Below are 25,458 nucleotides of genomic sequence, written 5' to 3'. Positions count from 1 at the left end.
CACGGGACATGCGAGTTTGATGTATCCCATTTGATATCTTCGTATCCGAGAATCCACAAATTCGACCCCGCATTTTTGGCAAAATCTTTCGTCTTCGTTTTCAGCTCCGCTCGCTCGAGAATTGCCACAAGCGCAAATCCCGCTTTTTATGGGTCCAAAGATTCTTTCGCAAAACAATCCATCTTTTTCTGGTTTATCGGTTTTATAATGAAAAGTAGAGGGCCTTGTGACTTCGCCAACGACTTCTCCATTAGGTAGGTTTTTGTTAGCCCAAGCCTTTATTTGTTGAGGGGAAACGAGTCCAATTTGAAGTTGTTGATGTTTATATTGGTCAATCATAAAATAGAAATAAGAAAAGAATTTATATTTATTCCGATCAAACTTCCTCCCTATTAACCTGGAAGTTCTTTTCAGATACAAGGAAATGATTCAGTTCTAGAGCCAAAGATCGTAGTTCTCGAACGAGCACTCGAAAAGATTCTGGAGGATCCTCATGATTAGGTATTCTTTTTCCCCAGATCGTAGCATTAAGTATTTCTTGGCGAGCTATAAGATGGTCAGATTTATAAGTAAGTATCTCTTGTAAAATATGAGCAACACCAAATCCTTCTAAAGCCCAAACTTCCATTTCTCCTACTCGTTGTCCCCCTTGCTTGGCTCTTCCTCTAACCGGTTGTTGTGTAACAAGTGAGTAGGGCCCAGTAGAACGCCCATGAATTTTCTCATCAACTTGATGAATTAATTTTAAGATATAGGACTTCCCTATTAGAACAGGTTGCTCAAAGGGGTCGCCTGTTCTTCCATCAAATATTCTGCTTTTTCCCGGGTACTCGGGTTCAAATACCCATGGATTTTTTGTTTCTTTACTGGCTTCATATAATTCTGAAAACACAAGTTTTCTTGAAGCCTCTTGCTCATATCTCTCATCAAAGGGTGCTATTCTATAATGTTTCTTTAGCAGATCCCCCGCTAATCCGAGCGAGCTTTCAAATATTTGTCCCACATTCATTCGGGAGGGTACTCCTAAGGGATTGAAGACCATATCAACGGGTGTTCCATCTTGCAAATAGGGCATATCTTGCCTAGGCAAAATTTTGGAAATGATCCCTTTATTCCCATGTCTTCCGGCTACTTTATCCCCAACTTTGATTTCACGTTTCTGTAAAATATATACACGAACCATTATGTCGAGCGGGTCCCTTTGGATCCATTTCACATCGATAACGCGCCCTCTTCCACCTATAGGTAATTTCAGAGAAGTTTCTTTTGAAGTGGAAACCTCAAGGCCAAATATGGCCCGTAATAATCCAGCTTCCGCGATATAAGATGATTCGCTCGCTATCTGAGGCGTTAATTTACCTACTAAAATATCACCAGTTTCTACCCAGGATCCCAACCTAACAACTCCATTTCTGTCCAAATTGCGGAGTAAATGTTCTTCTAGATGTGGTATTTCTTTAGTGATTTTTTCAGCGGAGCCCTGGCTTGTCGTATCCGTCTGAATTTCATATTTCCGGATGTGAAAAGAGGTATAAATATCTTCATATACCAAACGTTCGCTAATTAGTACTGCGTCTTCAAAATTGTAACCTTCCCATGGCATATAAGCTACTAATACGTTTTTTCCTAAAGCAAGTTCGCCCCCAATTGTAGCAGCTCCTTCTGCTAAAATTTGTCCTTTTTTAATGGATTTACCCCGTGGAACCCGGGGTTTTTGGTGCATACAAGTATTTTTGTTAGAGCGACGGTGGTTAACTAAAGGAATACTTATAGTCTTCCCACTACTTGATAAAAGTATCTTATGACTATCAGTAGAAATGATCTTTCCCTCGCGTTCGGCTATAATGGAAACCCTCGAATCTAGAGCTGTTTGGCGTTCCAATCCAGTTCCAACAATGCATTTCTCGGACCGAGAAAGCGGAACTGCTTGGCGCTGCATATTAGAACTCATTAAAGCCCGATTCGCATCATTGTGCTCAATAAAAGGAATGAGAGAACCCCCAATAGAAAAATATTGGAAAGGAAAAATACTTCTAACATGAATCTGTTCCCATGCAATAGTCAAGAATTCTTGACGGTATCTAGCCGGAACAACCTGTTCTTCCTGAATACCTTGATTCAAGGACAAAGAATTTCCTGCTGCTATCATATAATATTCATCTCTATTTGGTGATAGATAAACCACCTGTCTCTCTTTTTTTTCTTTTGCTTTCTCAGCAGATATTTCATAAAACGGACTCTCTATGGATCCCCACAAGTGATCAATTCTCGCATGAATTGTTAAGGATCCAGTAAGTCCAACATTGATTCCTTCAGACGTGTCAATTGGACAAATACGCCCATAGTGACTCGGATGAATATCTCGGCTCCGAAAACTTGCGGTTCTCCCCGTCAACCCTCCAGGACCTAAACAACTCACTTTTCGCCCATGAACAGTTTGTGTCAATGGATTCGTTTGATCAAAAACTTGAGATAACGGGTATGTGCCAAAAAAGGTCTCATAAGTAGTTATTAATAAAATTGAAGTTGAAGTTGGAGTTACCAAAGTTTGGGGAGTCGGTTTCGATTGACGTATGAATACTCTACGAATAGTTTTTTGAACTGCATGTTGTAAACGACCAAGAGCCAATCCGAATTGATCTTGTAACAGATCCGCAACCGAACGAATACGTTTATTTTTCAAGTGATTCATATCGTCATCGTCAAGTATACCCGTTCCAAATTTCATTCCAATCAAATGATCCGTAGCGGCCAATACATCTCGTGGTAACAAGAATGTATTGTTCTGAGGAATATCAAGATTAAGTCTCCGATTCATATTTCGTCGACCAATCCTTCCTAATTCACATTTTTGTTGAAAAAATTTCTTTTGTAATTCCTCGCATAAGGACTCCGAAAATACCAGGTCCCCACCTACACAAGCAAATTGTTGATAAAACTCCAAAATAGCTTTTTCTTTTGACTCAATCCTCTTCTTCTCTTTAGCATTCGGGAAAGACAAGAAAATTTCAGGGTAGGAAACATTATCCAGAATTTCTCTTAGATTCGAACCCATAGCTGATGATAGAACTAGAATAGATATCTTTTGTTTTCTACTCACGCGAGCCCATATCCTTTCTTTTTTATCAATTGCTAATTCCGATCTCCCCCCCCAATCTGATATTATAGTGCCAGTGTAGATAGAAATTCCCTTATGATCTAATTCCGAGCGGTAGTAAATACCAGGACTTAGCAATATTTGATTGATCACAATTCGGTATATTCCATTTATAATAAAGGTTCCTAAGGAATTCATTATAGGAATGTTTCCGATAGAAATGGTTTGCTTTTGCACATCGAAACCAAAAATTAATCTCGCAGATACATATAATTCGGAAGTATAGGTGAGTGATTCATACACAGCATCTCTTTCTTTTATCGAGGGTTCTAGCAGTTGATATCCTTTCGCAAATAATTGAAATGCAATTTCGTGATCTGGATCTTTAATTGTTGGAAACTTGTCAAGTTCTTCTGCCAAGGCTTGATTAATGAACCTACAAAATCCCTCGAATTGGATCTGACTAAATCCGGGTATTGTGGACATTCCCTCGTTTCCATTCCGGAGCATCTTAATCTTAAGTTTCCTGTTTATCAAAGAAAAATTCCATTATCAGCTCACTCTTCATCAATCCCTATGGATCGATCTAGCAATCATGGAATCTATATTCTGTTTACTGAATCACATGAAATTCTAGGGAACTCCACATACGTATTTCATATATGTATTTCATACATATGAATAGAGACCATTTGGACGAAAGTTCGAGTTTGCCAGGGGTACAAATGAAATGAAAATGAATTGATAAAACATTCCTACAAAAAAAATTCTGCCACTTATACTTTATGTTATGATATTCTAATCAGATTGGATGGCAAAGATTTCTCATTTTATCTCCTTTCTATGAATGTAATAAAGCCGTAATATAATATACTAGAAAGTTTGACTTTACTTCGATTTAGAATAGCGTGCTTACTTTAATTTCTCAAAATAATTTGAGGGTTCTTTTTTATTTCGGATCGGAGTAGTATAATTGCTAGAAAATTCAGTATTTCATTGTGGAATTCTAAAATAAAGTAAGTCCCTTTTTTAAGTACATGCCAATCTAGTTATCCACCTCTCCCCATATCCATGCTTTTCTTTTATCGTAATTTCACTTGGGTACGCCAAGATAGTCAGGTTATACTCTATATCAGAGCAAATTTCCTTTTTTTATTCAAGATATTTAATTTAATACTTTGAAAAATTAAAGCATGATTCCCCATAGAGATATGTACATAAAGGGGATCTTTGGATAATAATGCTGTTCGGACCTAAAGTTTACCTATACACGGATTAAGCATAAAGCCATAATATTTTATTATGCCATTGAAGGGGGGGGAGATAATACCGATTTAAGAGTAGTTCACTACTGCAATAAAAAAAAGAGAATTCTAGTTAACGGTTCCAATTTATTCTGAATTTTGCAGCCTGTGAATAGAAATCCACTTTTTCTTCTTTTTCATCTCAATAGAAAGAAATGGGAAGTTTTATTGTGTTAACAATGTATGTTTTAAGATAGAATCTATCGAGGAGAATAATAGAAACTGGATCAAAAAAAGCAGGAATAGATTTTTTGAAAAAGATTGGAAAAAAGTAAGTAGAATTATATTCAAAATAAAAGGGGCTTTTCGTAAGAAAACGTGGATGAATACTTGCTGTTTTCTAGATTTTTGATCGGATTTTTTGGCGGCATGGCCAAGCGGTAAGGCAGGGGACTGCAAATCCTTTATCCCCAGTTCAAATCTGGGTGCCGCCTGATCAATAAAATACTTAGGTTTTTTTTATAGTGCTGATCGAATTCGATAAATTTTTACTTCGCATAAGTTCGGGCAAGAGAGTAACTGGGCCTGCCGATACTGGGTTTAGAGAAACCATACCATAGTTCTATCCTCAAACTAGGGTTAGGGTTTGTTTTGACGGTAGTGGCCAAAATGGTTATCAATAGGGGTGAGGTAGTGTTTCCTTATTCTTTTATTATATGAATTTGAATTGGTTCTTAATTGAGATTCGATTTGATAATTTTAAAATACGAGGATAAGATGTCAGAAATCTTGGTATCCAAAGAAAGGTCCCTAAGGGGCATTCTTTTTTTTTTTCAATCTAAGATTCAAGAAGGGACTCCACGAAAGAATATCAAGACTTACTAATTATTATACATTTTTTTATCGTACATCTTATGTTACCTACATACACTAAAGTAAGGACTACTTAATTCTAACGAGAATCAGATTAAATAGGTCGATCAAAAATCAATTTAGGAGTTGTATTATGGATAAAATCTCTTCATTCTTTCATAGAATGATACAAAGCAAGGCTGCAGGGTTTAGGTCAAAAATAAACATTAGGTAAGGTAGGTATCCAATAAATATTTATCTATCGATAATTTTATGGTATATTCGGGCGTCCTTTGCTTAAAAAAAAAAAAAAGAGTAACAAAAGGAATAAAAAATCTTCCTATTCCCGCTTCTTCTATTCAGGACATCATTCCCGTACTCTTTCTTTTTTAAGGAAAAAAGGGCTATAGTATCTCGTATTTTTAATGCTCTCTAATTCTACCAGAATTCCTATAAGAATTTGTTAGGAGTAAATTCCTTGAACTGATTGATCCATGGCCTTAGGGCGGAATCCCTTTTTGACTCTGTACCCTTGATTCCACTATGATTATTGATCAATAGTAGAATAATCCCTTCATAGAAATAGGAGACATAATTTAGATGGATATAGTAAGTCTCGCTTGGGCTGCTTTAATGGTAGTCTTTACATTTTCTCTTTCACTAGTAGTATGGGGAAGGAGTGGACTCTAGGGATACTACTAATTGATTAAGTAATCAAATTGTTGTATCAATTCTTTTCTTTAATGGATCATTTTGCATTAATCATTTTGTCAAACGTTATTCTTTAATCTTTTTCTTTAGTTTTGTTTCACTCCTGTAAGAAACTCTTGTATTGTAAGTTGTAATGTAAGAAAGAGCCATTATACCAATTCAGAATTTCTACTAGAAATGACGAATGGTTAAAAAAAGTTCTATACATAAGAAAATTAGACTTTCTTCCACGGAACTATTCACGGCATATCACACATTTTCCATTTCCTTTTACTTTTTACTATAGTCTATTCTTCATATTATTTTTCTTTCCTTCCATGGATTCTTTGGTCAAGAATTGTCTTAGATTTTTTTATTTTGACCTGATTGAAATTAAGTGGATGCAATGAAAAAAGAAATTGAATTAGACTACTTAACTATTTCAATCTACTAATCTATTCTATGTAGATTCAAAGATAATATAATAGAAAGAATCTAAAGTGTCGTAGAAAAAACTATATGTAGTTCTTTCTACCACACTTTAAGATTCCAACCAGATCCTTTCATTTAAGACTTGGATTTTTTTTATTTAATCCCTTTTTAATTTCTTCAATGATTAATTGGAATTCCAATTAATTATTTTGGCTGACTGTTTTTACATAAATAATAAGTAAAAAAGAAGTAGGAACTAGAATGAACAGTGCAGTAGCAATAAATGCGAGAATATTGACTTCCATAACCTCTTTATTTTTTATTTTCACAATAACTCGGGATGTAATCCCATGGAGAGGAAAAAGGGGTATCTTGTAAATTCAAGGGTAGGGCTTGCATTCTGATAATACTGAATCAATTCAATATTATGAATATCGGATCTATCAAATCAATTCATGGATGAGAGTTATATTTCACGGATGAGAGTTATATAGTATAACATAGGAAGATCCTCTATCCACACTAAGACCAAAATGGGTTTTTTGATTGGATTAGGAATTCCCTCTTTTTTAATCCTTTTCTACTTTTTCTTTTCTATATCTCTAACCCACGAGCTTTCTTAATCTTATACTTTCTTAATCTTATACAATTTCCCTTCCTTTTTCTTATAGTTATACATACAATTATGTATGTATTATATGACCAACTTTCACTTTCTATGGGTCACATAGACATCCAAATAAGCAGTAGAAGTGAGATGGGGAAAAGAGGTCTGAAATAAAAAGGGAATACGATTTATGTATGGATTCCGGTAAAATACCGGTACTCTATTCCATAAGAGTGGAATAGGAAATTAAGATGAGGATGGTATCATCATAAAGAAAGATAGAGTAATATAATATCCTAAATTCTACTAATCCACATATCGTATGTGTGTCTTTCTTTATCGATTGGGAGTAGTGAAAAAAAAATTCCTATATGCCCTCCCTCCCTCTTTAATGAGAGATGCAAAATAAAAAAGTGAAGTAAGGGTGCCCTGTGGGTATTTGATCTTGCTCCCTGCCCCTTTTTTTCATGGAAAAAGGAAATATCAATTTCTCCATTCATTGAACCCTAGTTCGGGACTGACGGGGCTCGAACCCGCAGCTTCCGCCTTGACAGGGCGGTGCTCTGACCAATTGAACTACAATCCCCGCGGGGTGTATGGCATACCCATTCTTAAATAGAACCATAAGAAGATTCGATTCGTCTTTCGTACTCTAAGAAATAGACGAATCATATACTACATACCCACATATTATATTATACGTGGGTATAGTGAGAGTGACATAACTAGTATGTCGTGATTTTTTATCACTAAAAATGGATAATAATCCAGCCTTCAATAAGAAAAACTCTTTTGTTTGTAAGAAAGGAATGAGAGAGATATGGATTAGAAAAAAAAATTTCCCTTTTTTCTTTATCTTTTATTTCTATAGATCAGACATTTTATTTTATGGAAGAAAAACAAAAGGATTTAGTTCATACTCACGAAGCCCTAGATTTTTGGTTTGGGCCGAGCTGGATTTGAACCAGCGTAGACATTGTCAACGAATTTACAGTCCGTCCCCATTAACCACTCGGGCATCGACCCAGGAAGAATTTATTCTAGGGTTTTTGCTAATCTATGATTAACCTCCTTTCATAATACTCCCTACCCCCAGGGGAAGTCGAATCCCCGCTGCCTCCTTGAAAGAGAGATGTCCTGAACCACTAGACGATAGGGGCATCACTAGACGATAGGGCCATATACAACCGCTCGTGATTATACTATAATCATAGTATGAGCAGTTTTTTGGAATTGTCAATATACTCGAAAAGTATAAATAGATCCAAAGCAAAGAGTTTTTCCAACTTTTCTGTTATGTTTTCATCTAGGATTTTTTTTAGTTGATCGTTATAGATTAATTCTCCGTGCTTCATTTAGTGTTCATACCAAAAATGCATCCATCCCGCACTAAGTCATAAAATTCTCTAAAAATATAGAGAAAGTTTCAAAAACAAAGAAAAAAAGTGAATCAATTTAGTAGAAAAGTACTCTATCAGATTCGAACCAACGACTTACGTCTTAGCACGAGATTACTCTACCACTAATTTAAAAAGCCCTTTATCGGATTTGAACCGATGACTTATGCCTTACCATGGCATTACTCTACCACTGAGTTAAAAGGGCTTTTTATTTAATTCAAAAATTAGCCACTTGGATTTCCCATTATGGGTCTACTGCATAATGTACATATTATATATATAATATATAGAGATAGAGAGAGAGACATTATGTAGAGATTGTATATGTATATATCGATATCTTGAGAGCTCAAAATAAAATTAATAAAAAAAAACATACCCTACATAACATATCCAACTCTTCTTGGTTCAGGGTTTTCCGTTTCCGAAGACTAGTAAAATAGGCGGATTCTGGAACCCCAAGGATTCAACGGTATATGGATATGGAAAATATAAGATTTCCGATCCTAGCGGGAAAAGGCGGGGAACAGATACCCAATAGGATATAGGATCCTTGGGAGGAACTTTTGGTAATGGCCTTGATCCTCTATGCTATTTTTTATGTGTTCTTAGTTCTATTGAACTTTTTGCATTCTTTTAAACAAGAATCTAATAAACTAGAATTGAGTCAGTGGAAAAAAGGAGAGAGAGGAAAGTGTTAAATGGAGAGAGTCGACTAATCAGAGACTTTTAGGATCTTCTTTACATCAGGTAAATCTGTCGGCCCTGTCCGTTTTTTTCTTTAAGTTACGACTCTTTGCTGCTTACTTCTATCAAGCCATAGGGAAAGTCTATGATGAATTTGGAAAACTCATCTCACTCTTACTCTATGGCTCGGACTTAATGGGGGAAGAAAACATCTTCCATAATTTCTTTTTTGTTCAATTCTGGACAAAAAAGAAAAGGAAAAAAGGAATTTATAGGGACAGTGTTACCCCCTATATCCCCTAGTTTATATTGTAGGAATAATAAAACAATTTAGCAGTCTGACACACTTACGTCCTTGCAAAGTAAATAATTATTATTGTAGTCGTAACCGTAGAATAGGATCCTAATCAAAATAAATACATTTGGTTCAGGCGCTATTAGCATGGTAAGAAAAGATTTTTTTTACAGACCAGAGGGGCTATCTAAATCCTAAAGTAAAGGCGAGCGATCGAAGTAGAAGTACCAACGGCTCAGTGTCATGAACCTTCTCCATCTGATTCAATAAGGGGGAATTAGCCTTCTTGTCAAATGGCTATCCTTGACAAAGGGTACCATTTATACCATAATCTACAATGTAGCGGGTATAGTTTAGTGGTAAAAGTGTGATTCGTTCTATTAATAACTGAATTTGAAATGATATACTTAAGGCATCCTTAAGTTTTTTATTTTTATATTCCGATGAAAACTTTAGTTCTTATAAAGGATTAAATCCTTTTCCTCTCAATAGCATATTGAGGAAGAATATACATTCTGGCGATTTGTATCCAAAGACTAATTTAAATTGCATCCAAAATAAAAATAGGATTATGAGTACAGAGTCGCGAAGCATAATTTTGCATTGGATTAAGTATTCCAATTTTGAAAATATGAGTAAAGGATCTATGGATGAAGATACAAAAAAGTTGATTTCCAATCGTAACTAAATCTTCTTAAAATAAGGAATAAGGAAGCCAAATAGCTAAAAAACGATAGTTTTGGTTTACTAGAACCATCCGCATATTGTTTCAGCTCGGTGGAAACCCAATTCTTTTCCTCAGGATCTCTTGAATGAAATTAGGGAACGAAGTAAGTAGATTAGATGAATTTAGATAGAATTTCTATCTCCTACTCTATAAGGATCATCTAGAAAGCGGAGAGCTTTGGTTCCATTCAAATAGAAAAGCTGACATAGATGTTAAGTGGTGAGAATATCCATAAAGGAGCCGAATGAAATCAAAATTTCATGTTCGGTTTTGAATTAGAGACGTTAAAAATAATCAACCAACGTCGACTATAACCCCTAGCCTTCCAAGCTAACGATGCGGGTTCGATTCCCGCTACCCGCTCCATTCTGTATAAAAGGAGTATTCTATTTGTCTAGACATGTTAGAGGCTTGTATTCAAGCCTTTTTTGTCCACCAGTTTCTGGTACTCCAGAGCGGAGTAGAGCAGTTTGGTAGCTCACGAGGCTCATAACCTTGAGGTCACGGGTTCGATTCCCGTCTCCGCACTTAGCAGTCTGTATAAAAGGACTATTCTATTTCTCTAGATATGTATGGTAGAGGGGCGTATCCAACCCTTTTTTATTCATTAGTTCCCGGCCCTAGAGGGCAAAATTGAGCAGTTTGCGAAGTCACTTGCCTTCAAAAAAAGAAGGCGCAAGGCCTCTCCCTACCCTGCAGAAAATAAAAATGAAACGAAAGGGACAGTCTACCTCTCCCTTCCCTTTAAAAAAAGTTTGCCCGTTGTTTGTCTCAGTTAATACCCAATTTTTGGAGCTCTGTTGGCGAGTTCTATTTCTGCCTCTGGAGCGCCCTCTTTTTTTGAGTGGGATGCAAAGGAAGGGTAAGATAGTAAGGGATACGGCACTAGACTAACACCTAATTAATACTTAATTTAATATAAGTAGTTAAACAGTTAACTAGACTAAACTTTTTATCATAGTACTTTGATAAATTAAGCGGGCGAGCGGCGGGAATCGAACCCGTATCTTCTCCTTGGCAAGGAGATATTTTACCATTGAACTACGCTCGCTACGGTATATATTTTATAGCGTATATCCGCCTGGGTCGACCTTCTATGTCTGGGTCGACCGTTTCATTTCATTTTCTATTATATTAGAGTTTTCCTTTTTTTATTATCTGTCAATGAATATTCTAATGGGAATGGAATTTCATAATACTGAAAGAGAAGAGCTAGCAATTCGGAACGCAAATTGCGTTTTAATACGTCTCACTATTCTAATTTTTTAGAAGAAATGGCCTTTATTATTTCTTTTTTATGGGGTTAATAAATATTAACCAAATTTCATTTAAGAAATGAGAGAATTCAGAATAGCTACGAGAAAGACTAGTCCAATCCATAATGATGTACCGGAAAATACAACATTTTTATTATTTGACCAACCATCAGGAGAAGCAAATACAAGGGGTACACTAATTACTAAGACTGAGGAAGTCGCAATTAATGCAAAAACAGCTAATTGGAAAGCAATAGTCATATTTCTAATCCTCCAAGCTACCATCAAATAAAGTTGACTACATATTTGATCCCTCACTTAAACCAAAATTGTAAAAAAATACAAGAAGTAGGAGGGGTTTAATCATGAATCCATTGATTCTTCTCTTTAATTCAAATTTATTACTTAAACCGCTTTTTTATTTGGATATGGGGGTGAGAAGAGATTATTTACTCTTTATTTCACAAGCGGGTATAGCGGATCCTGTATCCGTGTATACAGTATACAGAGATATATCGAAAAGGAACTTGTATCTGATATCTTTCTAGAGGCTAATAAATCTTTTTATTTTTTATATGGCTATGTTCTATTTGTAGGAGTAAAATAAGGATTAGGCTGTGGAGAGATGGCTGAGTGGTTGATAGCTCCGGTCTTGAAAACCGGTATAGTTCTAGGAACTATCGAGGGTTCGAATCCCTCTCTCTCCTTTTGCTTATTGAATACGTTTGTTTCTTTCATTTTTATTTATTTTTTTTTTCTGTCCCTTATCTTTCTTTCATAAAAAGGAATGAATGGCTCGGCTAGATGGAATAACCGAGCCAGAACAGAAAAAAAGTAGAACAGGTATAAATAAGAAAATCTTAGTTAAGAGGGTTCATGTAAAGAACAGGTTCCAAATCACGATCGATTCCCTTTTCAAAACCTGCTGCAGCAGCTCGGGCTCTTCCTGCATGCCATAAATGGCCCACAAAAAAGAAGAATCCTAGAACAAAATGAGAAGTTGATAACCAACTTCTAGGAGAGACATAATTAACTGCATTGATCTCGGTAGCTACGCCACCCACGGAATTTAAAGAGCCTAAAGGAGCGTGGGTCATATATTCTGCTGAGCGTCGTTCTTGCCAAGGTTGTATGTCTTTTTTCAACCTACTCAAGTCCAAACCGTTGGGGCCCCTTAGAGGTTCTAACCATGGAGCACGAAGGTCCCAAAAACGCATAGTTTCCCCTCCAAAGATAACCTCCCCAGTTGGGGAACGCATTAGATATTTACCTAAACCTGTGGGTCCTTGAGCGGATCCCACATTAGCTCCAAGACGCTGGTCTCTAACTAGAAAAGTAAATGCTTGAGCTTGAGAAGCTTCTGGCCCGGTGGGTCCATAAAACTCACTCGGATAAGCTGTATTATTGAACCATACAAAACAACAAGCGATAAAACCAAAGACAGATAAAGCAGCTAAACTATAAGACAAGTAAGCTTCTCCAGACCATACAAATGCACGGCGAGCCCATGCGAAGGGTTTGGTTAAAATATGCCAAATTCCGCCAAATACACAAATAAAACCCAACCATACATGCCCACCAATTATATCTTCTAAATCATCTACACTAACAATCCACCCTTCTCCACCAAAAGGAGATTTTAGTAAATAACCAAATATAACACTGGGACTAAGGGTCAAATTGGTAATTTTTCTTACATCTCCCCCCCCAGGGGCCCAGGTATCATATACACCGCCAAAATAAAGAGCCTTGAGTACTAGAAGAAAAGCACCTAGACCTAACAAAATTAAGTGAATACCCAAAATTGTAGTCATTTTATTTCTATCTTTCCAGACATAACCAAAGAATGGAAAAGATTCCTCAAGAGTCTCGGGTCCCAGAAGCGCGTGATAAATGCCACCGAAGCCTAAGACTGCGGAGGAAATTAGGTGAAGTACGCCAGATACAAAGTACGGAAAAGTATCTAGAACTTCCCCCCCTGGCCCTACTCCCCAACCTAGAGTAGCTAAGTGTGGAAGTAAAATCAACCCTTGTTCATACATGGGCTTTTCTGGTACGAAATGGGCCACTTCAAATAGGTTCATTGCTCCGGCCCAGAATACGATTAATCCGGCATGAGCTACATGAGCTCCAAGCAGTTTACCGGACAAATTGATAAGTCTGGCATTCCCAGCCCACCAAGCAAAGCCGGTGGTTTCTTGGTCACGACCAGCTAAAACGAAAGTTCCATTAAAGAGCGTTTCCACGTGGTAGAACCTCCTCAGGGAATATAAGATTTTCATGAGGCTGATCCTGAGCTGCCATCCACGCACGAATACCCTCGTTTAAAAGAATATTTTTGGTGTAGAAAGTCTCAAATTCAGGATCTTCCGCTGCACGGATTTCCTGGGAAACAAAGTCATAGGCACGTAAGTTCAGAGCCAAGCCAACTACGCCAATAGCACTCATCCATAAACCGGTGACGGGTACAAATAGCATAAAGAAATGTAACCAACGTTTATTGGAAAAAGCAACACCAAAGATTTGGGACCAAAAGCGGTTAGCAGTGACCATTGAATAAGTTTCTTCAGCTTGAGTTGGGTTAAAAGCACGGAAGGTATTTGCACCATCACCGTCCTCAAATAGAGTGTTTTCTACGGTCGCTCCATGAATAGCGCATAGCAGAGCCGCACCTAATACTCCGGCAACTCCCATCATATGAAATGGGTTCAACGTCCAATTATGAAATCCTTGGAAGAAAAGGATGAATCGAAATATCGCTGCTACGCCAAAACTCGGCGCAAAGAACCAACCAGATTGCCCCAGTGGATAAATAAGGAATACAGAAACAAAAACAGCAATTGGACCAGAGAATGAGATTGCATTATAAGGCCGCAATTGAACAGACCGAGCAAGTTCAAATTGGCGTAACATGAAACCTATTAGTGCAAAAGCCCCGTGGAGAGCTACAAAAGTCCATAGACCGCCTAATTGACACCAACGAGTAAAATCTCCTTGTGCTTCGGGCCCCCATAGTAGCAACAAAGAGTGTGCTAAACTATTGGCAGGGGTAGAAACTGCTGCGGTTAAGAAATTACAACCTTCCAAATAGGAACTAGCCAATCCATGGGTATACCAAGAAGTTACAAAAGTTGTCCCTGTAAACCAACCCCCTAAAGCGAAATAAGCACAAGGAAAGAGCAATAGGCCAGACCATCCTACAAAAACGAAACGGTCCCTTCGTAACCAGTCATCCATAGTATCAAATAGATCATTTTCTTCTTTAGGAATTCTACCAAGGGCTATAGTCATAGTGATCCTCCTATTCAATTACTTCAACCATTTCCGAGCACCTCATATCACTTTCCAAGGCATATGATAGTTTTATTATCTGTGGACGATTTCTTTCTCGTTCAATGCCCTTTTTCAATGGTCTCGAAGAGAGAAATTTCCCATTTTTATCTATGGAGTCACAGTCACAACCGAGGTCGTGGTAAATCCATGAATTTGATTCGATTTGTTTTTCTTATACTATTTATTTGTTTTTCTTATACTATAGAAATAGAAATAAATTGTTTTTCTTATACTATAGAAAGAAATAAACCTTTGAATTCAGCATTATTCCAAGACTCCTATTTCAAAGTCTATCTTTTAAGGGAAAAATGCAAATAAAAGTAACCCTTCTTTTCCCATTCCCTCTCTATTGCATGGGTGGAAGAACTAAAATAATAGAGGATTCTGAAAAAAAAAAATGGACCTTCGAAATCCAATTTTATGTGTAGCGCAAAGGAGTTGCGATTTCTTCTTATTCCTATAGAACATCTAGTAACAAGAATATGAAATCGTAAATAGCGAAAAATTCTTGTCTTGCGCGGTCTAAGTCTAAGGAAATAAAAAAAATTCGCTTATACAATTTCATCTACATCGAATTTATATATCAGAATAGCGGATAGAGGCATCATTAAAGGAGTCAGGTCTACTTACTTTATGCTTCTTTCCAATTTTATGGTGGATTTGATAAGAACCCTTTTTGCTTTCTTGATAAATAATCGACAAAAAAAGCGTTTTTTTTATATAACCTGCTTGTTTTATTATAATTATAACAAGTCCTATATGGAAATGCCCGCTAAAGAGAAAATCTATTTGATTGTCTCTCGGCCAATATCGATTTTTAGAAAGAAAAAACAAGAATTTTCTTCTTTTTTTATTAACATTAAGAAAAAAGAATATAATTAAAATGGAATTGGCAATATAATTTTTATAGACTTTTGAAAGAAAAAAAAGGGGTTTTTTGCAACCGTTATTTCTTATTTCTTGCCTATATCATATCACGGAAACCTTTCGCTTTGGAACGTGGAGAGATGGCTGAGTGGACTAAAGCGGCGGATTGCTAATCCGTTGTACAATTTTTTTGTACCGAGGGTTCGAATCCCTCTCTTTCCGCTCCCTTGGATCATTTGGGACTTTCGAATTGGAAAGAATTCTGACCCCCGGATTTTCTCATAGATAAATGTACGAAACAAATCCAATAAGAAAAAAAAAAACTGAATTTTTACTCCTCGCGTCCAGGATTCCGTCCTGGGTCATTAGATAAGAATCCAAAGATAAAGAGTGAAACAAAGAATATCACTACTGTATAAACAAAAAGTTTGAGAGTAAGCATTACATAATCTCCAAGATTTTTTTTTAAGGAATAGATTACCAGTTTTTCCTTACCACACGGATCCACTAGGATGGTTTTTTTTTATACCTAAAAATGCAAAAAAGAATTCTTGAAAAAAATTGCAAGAATTCTTTTATAATAAGCACTCTTATCAATAGCAAAAATAGGGTTAGGTGGTTAGGTATTGTGTAGGTACCTTTAGGTACCTGCTCAACCTAGGTGCAGGGGAGTAGAAAGGCTGATCCAAATTTATTGCTGTAGCTACCCATTCAATGTAGAAGAATTTAAATTTTAGAATCGAAGGTTCATAATATAAAAATATAAAACTTCTCGGCTTTTACCCATTTTAAAATTTTTTTGGAATGAACACATCATTCAATTTGGCATACAGAGTACTAAAGATTTCATCGAAAACTTACAGCAGCTTGCCAAACAAAGGCTAATAGAAAAAAGAATAGAGGTATAACAGGCATAATATCCACGATTGGATTGAAAATAGCATAAGCTTCGGGTAATTTGGCAAAGAAAAAACTAGTAGGATAAAGAACAGAATTAAAACAGATACAGGTTAAACTAAGTATATTAGGCATAACAAGCATTTCATTCTTGTAGAGTAAATAATTGGATTTTTCTTGAGTTATTTTTTTAAGGGAAAGAAGGAAAAGGCAGATTCAAAATCTTTTTTCTTCGGACTTTCCCAAACACAAAATACCTCCTTGTATTCGCACTCTCAAATGAGAGTGGAATAAATTCGACTTTCATATAATATCTTAATAGAATTCCATGTAATGATCAATGCATTTTTTTGATTCTATATTATCCGCATGTGTAGAATACTAGCAAGAGAATATCCCTCCTTTTTTATGTAATTGAAATGGTATTGACGAATAACAAATAAACATACTAGTGTTTATTAGTGTCGCATAAAACCCGAAATGGGGCGTGGCCAAGTGGTAAGGCAGCGGGTTTTGGTCCCGTTACTCGGAGGTTCGAATCCTTCCGTCCCAGATTGTTTCTGATGAAACAAACGGTGAAATCATATAGTATTCCGTACGAGACAAAAGTTTATTAAAGAGAATAATGATATCTTATTCTTTCTCAGAAAACATAATAAAGTCTTAAGTCCAGTCAAATTGACTATCTTTATTTTCATGAAAAAATGGGATCTATCAAGCACATTCAGGATATGCCTCTACTATAAAATCACTTAGTCATATTTTTTTCTTCCTTTTGGTATTCGAGTTGAAGAAGTACGAGAATTCTATAACTACCAAAAACTTTCAATCTTTTCATTGGAATAGTTTATTTAGTTATTATAGTTAATTGTTTTTGGTACTGAAAAAATATATTACTACTAGAATTCTAATTCTAGTAATTAAATTAATTAAACTTTTTTGGAGGTTGATAGTTTATTTATTGAGGAAGAGTCAATCCTTCTTTTCTCACTTCAAGATTGATCATCTCGAGCCATCCGTTGAGGGTGGAAATTTAAGAATAAATAAGTTTTAAGCAAACTTGTTTAGTCGTCTTTTTCAAACTATGTTTCATTCATATGATAGAATTTTAATATGGGTTTAAATAAATTGGATCTTGGCGGAGGCTTCCCGGATAAATACTTACTTTCTTTTATCCATATTGCTCCATAGATAGCAAGTTTTAATTAGTATAAAAAAACTAAACCAATGACTATTCATGATTCCATCCATATTGGATCAATTCTCTATACCACTTTGCAATGAAAAGAGGAATGTTTGTTATGGTAAAACTTCGTTTAAAACGATGTGGTAGAAAGCAACGTGCGACTTGAAGGACATGATCGATTGTGGATTTTGCTATCCATCATTTTCCATAGTAATGAAAATGCTCTTGGCTCGACATAGCCTGTTCTATTCGTTCCGAACCAAATTTGCGCTGGGTTTAAGTAACATAGTACACGATGGAGCTCGAGAGGACAGAATTTTTTTTATCAAGGGAAAGAATCTAGGGTTAGTGAAAACTAATAAATTAGGCCAACTTTGTCAGTCTATCCTTAATATAGAAATAAATCGAAAGGTTAAAATAAGAAGAAAGTCCAATAAAAGTATATCAGAATCAATCCCTCTTATTAGATTTCTATAGAAGAGATAAATGCTTTATCGAAGGAAATAAGAAAAAAGGGTATGTTGCTACTCTTTTGAAAGAAAAAAATAGGAATTCCCGAAGTAATGTCTAAACCCAAGGATTTCACAAATCAAAGATAAAGGATTCCAGAACAAGTAAACACAATTTTCAATTGTCTCAACAACAGAGTTGGATTAGAATAAGGAATAAAAGTCAATTCGTTCGAAATGAGACAAAGAAAAGAGTTTAAAGACGACTCAAAAATTTTGGAAGGATTTTGCCTTCGAAGTTTGTCAGGCAAAATTAGCCCACTTGAGTCATGAGTATAAATGAAATTTGTTTTTTCTGTAAGGAAATTAATGCACGTCATAGTCTAATTTCTATTATTATCGACAGAAATTCGAATCATTTTCTCGAGCCGTATGAGGAGAAAACCTCATATACGTTTCTAGGGGGGGGCGTTGTTTATCTACATCTATCCCAATAAGCTGTCTATCGAATCGTTGCAATTGATGTTCGATCTCGAAGAGAAGGAAGAGATCTTCAAAAAGTAGGTTTTTATGATCCGATAAAGAATCAAACTTGTTTAAATGTTCCAGCTATTCTCTATTTCCTTGAAAAGGGTGCTCAACCAACAAGAACTGTTTATGATATTTTAAGGAAGGCAGAATTCTTTAAAGAAAAAGAAAGAACTTTGAGTTAATTGAAGAACTAAATGAATCAAAAAATAGGATAGGAGAAGATTATTAGTATTCCTAGTTGTCTAATTATTTAGACACAATTTACCTCTTTTTTAATCCTATTTGGATTTATATTATATCGTGCCAATCCAACATAAGCCCCTATTTTATTTACTTTTTCTATCTAATTTGTTTTCTTACCATTGTATTTCCATTGACAAAGGTCTATTGAACAAATAGAATTTGTAGATAGATGGGTCTCTTTATCCTCACTCCATATTCAATTTTTCCGCCTACACTTCGCTCAAATGATAAGGGTGTTCCTCTTGCATGTATTCTCATACAATATAATATATATTTTTTATAATATATATTTTTTGTTAATAAAAATCGCTAAAAATAAGGAGAATTTGGCCATCGTGATTAGGGTCGCTCTTTTTTTAACTTTACTTTAGTGGAATTTCACCGGACCTGTTCGTTTTGGCATTTGAGTGTTTTTCATGGTCGATAAAAAAAATCTTTTGATGTCTTGCTAGTTCAATGTTTTGACAGAAGCGCGCGGTGTAATTCCATTGATTTTTGGATTTCGATCGTATCTAAGATCCTTTTTTTATCTGGGTTGCTAACTCAATGGTAGAGTACTCGGCTTTTAAGTGCGACTATGATCTTTTACACATTTGGATGAAACAACAAATTCGTCCAGACTCTTGGTAGAGTCTAGAAGACCACGACTGATCCTCAAAGGTAATGAATGGAAAAAATAGCATGTCGTAATAAAATCAATCTTTTTTGAATGGAATCCAAAATTACGATTTTCTGGGTCTAATGAATAAATGGATAGAGCCTGGCTCCAATTCTGGTAAAATAAAAAGCAACGAGCTGAACTTCCTAATTGGAATGATTCCCCGCTCTAATTAGACGTTAAAAATAGATTAGTGCCGGATGCGGGGAAAGGTTGGGTTTTCCTATGAGTGGACCCTTTATTTTTTCTTTTTTTTTTTAGAAATCCTAATTATTCTTGATTATGGATTGAATAAGGGATGTTATGGATTGAATGTGTAAAAGAAGCAGTATATTGATAAAGAGGCTGTATTCCAAAGTCAAAAGAGCGATTGGCCTGCAAAAATAAAAAACTTGTTCTGTTCTTTTTTTTTAATTAGAACAAACATAAACTAATTGGGTAGAAAAGGAGCAGAAAAAGATCTGTGGATTAGACTCCCTTTCTTTCCAGGGTTTGTATTAAAAATGCAACACCCTGTTCTGACCATATTGCACTATGTATCATCATTCGATAAACCGAGAAATGCTTCTTCTCTCTGATTCAAGTAGAAATACAAATGGAAAAATTCGAAGGGTATTCAGAAAAACATAAATCTCGTCAACAATACTTTGTCTACCCACTTCTCTTTCAGGAATATATTTATGCATTTGCCCACCATTATGGATTAAATGGTTCTGAACCTGTGGAAATAGTTGTTAGTTGTAATAACAAGAAATTTAGTTCACTACTTGTGAAACGTTTAATTATTCGAATGTATCAGCAGAATTTTTTGGATAACTCGGTTAATCATCCTAACCAAGATCGATTATTGGATTACAAAAATTATTTTTATTCTGAGTTTTATTCTCAGATTCTATCTGAAGGGTTTGCGATCGTTGTGGAAATCCCATTCTCGCTACGGGAATTTTTTTGTCTGAAAGAAAAAGAAATACCAAAGTTTCAGAATTTACGCTCTATTCATTCAATATTTCCCTTTTTAGAAGACAAATTTTTGCATTTGGATTATCTATCACATATAGAAATACCCTATCCTATCCATTTGGAAATCCTGGTTCAACTCCTTCAATACCGTATCCAAGATGTTCCATCTTTGCATTTATTGCGATTCTTTCTCAACTATTATTCGAATTGGAATAGTTTTATTACTTCAATGAAATCCATTTTTTTTTTTCAAAAAGAAAATAAAAGACTATTTCAATTCCTATATAACTCTTATGTATCAGAATATGAATTTTTTTTGTTGTTTCTTCGTAAACAATCTTCTTGCTTACCATTAGCATCTTCTGGAACTTTTCTGGAACGAATCCACTTTTCTAGGAAGATGGAACATTTTGGGATAATGTACCCTGGTTTTTCTCGGAAAACCCTATGGTTCTTTATGGATCCTCTTATGCATTATGTTCGATATCAAGGAAAGGCAATTCTTGCATCAAAAGGCACTTTTTTTTTGAAGAAGAAATGGAAATGCTACCTTATCAATTTCTGGCAATATTATTTCTGTTTTTGGACTCAGCCGCGAAGAATCCATATAAACCAATTAGCAAACTCTTGCTTCGATTTTATGGGGTACCTTTCAAGTGTACAAAAAAGTTCTTTGTTAGTAAGGAATCAAATGCTGGAGAATTCATTTCTAATAGATACTCGAATGAAAAAATTCGATACCATAGTCCCCGCTACTCTCCTCATAGGATACTTATCAAAAGCTCAATTTTGTACTGGATCGGGGCATCCTATTAGTAAACCCATTTGGACAGATTTATCAGATTGGGATATTCTTGATCGATTTGGTCGGATATGTAGAAATCTTTTTCATTATCATAGTGGATCTTCGAAAAAACGGACTTTGTATCGACTAAAGTATATACTTCGACTTTCATGTGCTAGAACTTTAGCTCGTAAACATAAAAGCACGGTACGAACTTTTATGCAACGATTGGGTTCGGCATTTTTAGAAGAATTTTTTATGGAAGAAGAGCAAGTTTTTTCTTTGATGTTCACCAAAACAACTCTTTTTTCTTTCTGTGGATCACACACTGAGCGTATTTGGTATTTGGATATTATACGTATCAATGACCTGGTCAACCCTCTTAATTAATCATTAGACGAAATTAAGAAACAGGAAAGGGTTGATAAATGATCAAGAAAAAACTTTTCTATTTTTCATTCTGAAATGTTCTTTTTATTATAATAAAGAGTAGGTGAATCAACTTACTAATTAAAAAAATTAGTAGAACTTCCTCTTTGGAATAGAAATTGGCTATTTCTACATAGGGAAAGTCGTGTGCAATGAAAAATGCAAGCACGATTTGGGGAGGGATTTTTCTCTATTGTAACAAGGAAGAATTATCTACTCCATCCGACTAGTTCCGGGTTCGAGTCCCGGGCAACCCATATAGAAAAGACCCATCAAAGTTTTTCACTTTGACTCACTTCATTTACAAATACAAAATTATTGGTTTGGTTAATTTAGTTATATGGATAGCTAATCTTTGGGCTGACTTGGTTGACATTGGTATATAGTCTATGTTATACTGTTAAATAACAAGCCTTCTATTATCTATATTCTAGTTAATACGTGTGCTTGGGAGTCCTTGCAATTTGAATAAACCAAGATCTTACCATGACTGCAATTTTAGAGAGACGCGAAAGTACAAGCCTGTGGGGTCGCTTCTGCAACTGGATAACTAGCACTGAAAATCGTCTTTACATCGGATGGTTCGGTGTTTTGATGATCCCTACCTTATTGACCGCAACTTCTGTATTTATTATCGCCTTCATCGCTGCCCCTCCAGTAGATATTGATGGTATTCGTGAGCCTGTTTCTGGTTCTTTACTTTATGGAAACAATATTATCTCTGGTGCTATTATCCCTACTTCTGCGGCGATCGGATTGCACTTTTACCCAATTTGGGAAGCTGCATCTGTTGATGAGTGGTTATACAATGGTGGTCCTTATGAGCTAATTGTTCTACACTTCTTACTTGGTGTAGCTTGTTATATGGGTCGTGAGTGGGAACTTAGTTTCCGTCTGGGTATGCGTCCTTGGATTGCTGTTGCATATTCAGCTCCTGTTGCAGCTGCTACTGCTGTTTTCTTGATTTACCCTATTGGTCAAGGAAGCTTTTCTGATGGTATGCCTTTAGGAATCTCTGGTACTTTCAACTTTATGATTGTATTCCAGGCAGAGCACAACATCCTTATGCATCCATTCCACATGTTAGGTGTAGCTGGTGTATTCGGCGGTTCCCTATTCAGTGCTATGCATGGTTCCTTGGTAACCTCTAGTTTGATCAGGGAAACTACTGAAAATGAATCCGCTAATGAGGGTTACAAATTTGGTCAAGAGGAAGAAACTTATAATATTGTGGCTGCTCATGGTTATTTTGGCCGATTAATCTTCCAATATGCTAGTTTCAACAACTCTCGTTCTTTACACTTCTTCTTGGCTGCTTGGCCTGTAGTAGGAATCTGGTTCACTGCTTTAGGTATTAGTACTATGGCTTTCAACCTAAATGGTTTCAATTTCAACCAATCTGTAGTTGATAGTCAAGGTCGCGTTATTAATACTTGGGCTGATATCATCAACCGTGCTAACCTTGGTATGGAAGTAATGCACGAACGTAATGCTCACAACTTCCCTCTAGACTTAGCTGCTGTTGAAGTTCCATCTATTAATGGATAAGGTTTTTCTGCTAACATATAAGAATTTTTGAAGACAGAAATACCCAATATCTTGTTCTAGCAAGATATTGGGTATTTCTGTCTTTATTTTGAATCTTTTTTTCTTCTTAATCTTTCTATTCAGAATTCAGTTAACGACGAGATTTAGTATCCTTTCTTGCATTTTCATAACTCGTGAAATGCCGAGTAGGCACGAATTCCCCCAATTTGCGACCTACCATAGGATTTGTTATGTAAATAGGTATATGTTCCTTTCCATTATGAATCGCGATTGTATGGCCAACCATTGTGGGTAGAATGCTAGATGCCCGGGACCACGTTACTATTGTTTCTTTCTCCTCCTTCATATTGACCTTTTCTATCTTTGCCAATAAATGATGAGCTACAAAAGGATTCGTTTTTTTTCGTGTCACAGCTGATTACTCCTTTTTTCCTTTTTAAAGAGTGGCATTCTATGTCCAATATCTCGATCGAAGTACGGAGGTCAGAATAAATAGAATAATGATCAATGGAAAAAAGAAAAAAATCCTTTAGCTGGATAAGGGGCGGATGTAGCCAAGTGGATCAAGGCAGTGGATTGTGAATCCACCATGCGCGGGTTCAATTCCCGTCGTTCGCCCATCGCATTATTGCAAATTCCAAAAATGCAATTTTCCATATTCCTAGTTACGTATTTACTTACGGCGACGAAGAATAAAACTATCGCTATATTTTTTCCTTTTCCTAGTTCTTCTTCCAAGCGCAGGATAACCCCAAGGGGTTGTGGGTTTTTTTCTACCAATGGGAGCTTTCCCTTCACCGCCCCCATGGGGGTGGTCCACAGGGTTCATAACTACCCCTCTTACTACGGGGCGTTTACCTAGCCAACACTTAGATCCGGCTCTACCCAAACTTTTTTGGTTCACCCCAACATTACCCACTTGTCCGACTGTTGCTAAGCAGTTTTGGGATACTAAACGGACCTCCCCAGATGGTAATCTTAAAGTGGCCGATTTACCCTCTTTTGCAATGAGTTTCGCTACAGCACCTGCTGCTCTAGCTAATTGCCCACCCCTTCCACGTGTGATTTCTATGTTATGCATGGCCGTGCCTAAGGGCATATCGGTTGAAGTAGATTCTTCTTTTCTCTCAAAAAACCCCTTCCCAAACTGTACAAGCTTCTTCCAAAGCATACGGCTTTCTAGATGTATATGACGATCTCTAGACAGATGGATCTTATATGAATCATATGATGAAGTACCACATGAGTGGATATATAGGAAAGGAATCCAAATCTGCCGAATCGCTCATGTTATGATCTTCTACATCCTAGGTCTCTGCGTTCCGTCATCTGGCTTATGTTCTTCATGTAGCATTCAGATCGAATGACTCTATGAAATTACGTCGATACTTCCACATATTATGGGTAACGTAGGAGACATCCCTATTTTCCCCCGGGGGTCTTAATTACCACTGCTTAGCTTTCAATTTGCCTCTGACCATCAAATTAAATGTGAATAACCCGTCCTCCTCTCTTTGAAACAAGGGGCGCTTCCGGTTCTGTGCGTGCTTCAAACAATTTTGTCTTCTCCATATTACCATATCTCTAGAGCCAATAATTTTCTATGAGGAACTACTGAACTCAATCACTTGCTGCCGTTACTCAACAGTTTTCTGTTGAGGTCTATCCCGTAGAGGTAGTCAAATTGGATCAGTGATCGATTTCTAGGTTTCGTCGTAAACCTAATTGGTTACTTCCAATTACGTAAATCAATAGTTCAAACCGCACTCAAAGGTAGGGCATTTCCCATTGATATAGGAACTTTTGTACCAGAAACAATAGTATCTCCAATTATAGCCCCTCTGGGATGTAAAATATATCTCTTCTCACCATCCCCATAGTGTATGAGACAAATGTATGCATTTCGATTAGGGTCGTATTCTATGGTTACGATTCTACCAGATATGTCTTTTTGATTCCGTCGAAAATCTATTTTACGGTATAGGCGCTTATGACCTCCCCCTCTATGCCTTGCGGTAATGATTCCTCTGGAATTACGACCTTTACCACAACGGTGCCGTCCATGGATCAAATTATTTCGTGGATTGGATTTCACTTGCCTGTCTACGGTTCCCTTGCGTGTGCTCGGGATAGGTGTTTTGTATAAATGTTTCGCCGTATTATTAAGTATTCTCCTTTAGTTTTTTTCTCTATCTAGAAGTGGAATAGAATAACCCGGTTGAAGGGTAATGATCATACGTCTGTAATGCATTGTATGGCCCAGAATAGGTCCTATTCTTCTACCTT

At 36.3% G+C, this 25,458-nt stretch overlaps 8 non-coding genes across 8 annotated transcripts; 4 read left to right on the top strand and 4 right to left on the bottom strand.

Moving 5' to 3' along the window:
- Positions 1 to 4,764: 4,764 nt before the first annotated feature.
- TRNAC-GCA (transfer RNA cysteine (anticodon GCA)) lies at positions 4,765 to 4,835 on the top strand. The gene has a single exon. It is a non-coding gene; the product is annotated as a tRNA-Cys (tRNA).
- Positions 4,836 to 7,434: 2,599 nt separating this feature from the next.
- TRNAD-GUC (transfer RNA aspartic acid (anticodon GUC)) lies at positions 7,435 to 7,508 on the bottom strand. The gene has a single exon. It is a non-coding gene; the product is annotated as a tRNA-Asp (tRNA).
- Positions 7,509 to 7,866: 358 nt separating this feature from the next.
- TRNAY-GUA (transfer RNA tyrosine (anticodon GUA)) lies at positions 7,867 to 7,948 on the bottom strand. Its single transcript has one exon. It is a non-coding gene; the product is annotated as a tRNA-Tyr (tRNA).
- Positions 7,949 to 8,455: 507 nt separating this feature from the next.
- TRNAT-GGU (transfer RNA threonine (anticodon GGU)) lies at positions 8,456 to 8,527 on the bottom strand. The gene has a single exon. It is a non-coding gene; the product is annotated as a tRNA-Thr (tRNA).
- Positions 8,528 to 10,485: 1,958 nt separating this feature from the next.
- TRNAM-CAU (transfer RNA methionine (anticodon CAU)) lies at positions 10,486 to 10,559 on the top strand. Its single transcript has one exon. It is a non-coding gene; the product is annotated as a tRNA-Met (tRNA).
- Positions 10,560 to 11,011: 452 nt separating this feature from the next.
- Positions 11,012 to 11,082, bottom strand: TRNAG-GCC (transfer RNA glycine (anticodon GCC)). Its single transcript has one exon. It is a non-coding gene; the product is annotated as a tRNA-Gly (tRNA).
- An 824-nt stretch (positions 11,083 to 11,906) lies between these two features.
- TRNAS-UGA (transfer RNA serine (anticodon UGA)) lies at positions 11,907 to 11,994 on the top strand. Its single transcript has one exon. It is a non-coding gene; the product is annotated as a tRNA-Ser (tRNA).
- Positions 11,995 to 15,621: 3,627 nt separating this feature from the next.
- Positions 15,622 to 15,709, top strand: TRNAS-GCU (transfer RNA serine (anticodon GCU)). The gene has a single exon. It is a non-coding gene; the product is annotated as a tRNA-Ser (tRNA).
- Positions 15,710 to 25,458: the final 9,749 nt, after the last annotated feature.

The sequence above is a fragment of the Triticum urartu genome, unplaced genomic scaffold (assembly GCF_056163025.1).
Source record: "Triticum urartu cultivar PI428250 unplaced genomic scaffold, HENAU_Tu73 scaffold867, whole genome shotgun sequence".
Classification (NCBI taxonomy): Eukaryota; Viridiplantae; Streptophyta; class Magnoliopsida; order Poales; family Poaceae; genus Triticum; species Triticum urartu.
The sequence above is the reverse complement of the archived record's forward strand: the minus strand, read 5'-3'. Positions and strand labels throughout refer to the sequence as shown.